The following is a 1,582-nucleotide window of genomic DNA, read 5'->3' as shown; positions in this document are numbered from 1 at the left end:
TGCCCAGCCTGTGCCCCACACTGCCCGGCCTGTGCCCCACACTGCCCGGGCTGTGCCTCACACTGCCCGGGCTGTGCCCCACACTGCCCTGCCTGTGCCCCACACTGCCCGGGCTGTGCCCCACACTGCCCAGCCTGTGCCTCACACTGCCCAGCCTGTGCCCCACACTGCCCGGCCTGTGCCCCACACTGCCCGGCCTGTGCCCCACACTGCCCGGGCTGTGCCCCACACTGCCCGGCCTGTGCCCCACACTGCCCGGCCTGTGCCCCACACTGCCCAGCCTGTGCCCCACACTGCCCAGCCTGTGCCTCACACTGCCCGGCCTGTGCCCCACACTGCCCGGGCTGTGCCCCACACTGCCCGCCCGGCCTGTGCCCCACACTGCCCGCCCTGTGCCCCACACTGCCCGGCCTGTGCCCCACACTGCCCGCCCGGCCTGTGCCCCACACTGCCCGCCCTGTGCCCCACACTGCCCGGCCTGTGCCCCACACTGCCCGGGCTGTGCCCCACACTGCCCGCCCAGCCTGTGCCCCACACTGCCCGGCCTGTGCCTCACACTGCCCGGCCTGTGCCCCACACTGCCCGGGCTGTGCCCCACACTGCCCGCTCGGGCTGGGGGTCTCATTGCCCGCCCAGCCCCGGGCAGCTCCGGCTCCAGGCGCTGCCCTGGGCTCCAGCAGCTGTGGGTCAGCCAGGGAGCTGCAGCCTGCTTTATGCTTAGGGTGGGCTTGAGATGCATAAACCTGTGCCAGCTTTGTACGAACCTCGTTCGGTGAGGCCACAAGCCGTTTTGGGAGCAGCAGGACAAAGCCGTGGGGACCCAGCGGGCACCGAGCGGGGTCGCGGCCAGGCGCAGGCGGGGCCGGCAGTGCCCCCGTGTGGCCGCAGCGCGGGAGGGCCCGATGGGACACACGGCCTCATCCCACCGCTCGTGGAAAGCTCGGCTTAAGCGACAACCGGCCCTTCACAGCAGCTGCTTCCTAAAAACAGCTCTCGCATCTATTGTTACAAGTGTTTAAAGATTTTTTCAGTAAGATAAAGATTTTAAAATTACTTTAATTGGGAGCATTCTATTTGCACGCCCAGATAGAATTTTATTCACTATTCTTACCACTGCTTTTATTTATTTGTTACTAAAACACTCAGGAAAATAAATACATAAAAAGTTAAACCTACAAATACTGGATAGGAGTTAGTGTTTTTCTAGACAGAAAAACACACAAAATGGGAGCTGTGGATTCAGCAGAGAAGCTACAGCATTATTCCAGGAGGAGCTGGTGAGGTGGTGTACTACGCATTTAAAAATAAAATCCTTCCAGGAAAACTCCAGGTAGCTATAGCCACTTTTCAGTGGTGTTCCCTTTCAGCACCAGGTGCTAATTAGTAAGACACAAGCAGTACTTAGACTTGATTTTATACAGTACAACAATTCCTAAGTTTTCTAGAAGTGTTGAAAGAAGGACTAAAAGAAACCTATGAATATAAAGACTTCTGTAAATTCACAAAACAAGCTAGTTGACCCTGTATTCACACTTTTTCATGACACTCCCACATTTCCAAGCCCCAAAGAAACAAATAGAGC

This window comes from Prinia subflava, chromosome 13 (assembly GCF_021018805.1).
Source record: "Prinia subflava isolate CZ2003 ecotype Zambia chromosome 13, Cam_Psub_1.2, whole genome shotgun sequence".
NCBI lineage: Eukaryota > Metazoa > Chordata > Aves > Passeriformes > Cisticolidae > Prinia > Prinia subflava.
This window is presented reverse-complemented; position numbering follows the sequence as displayed.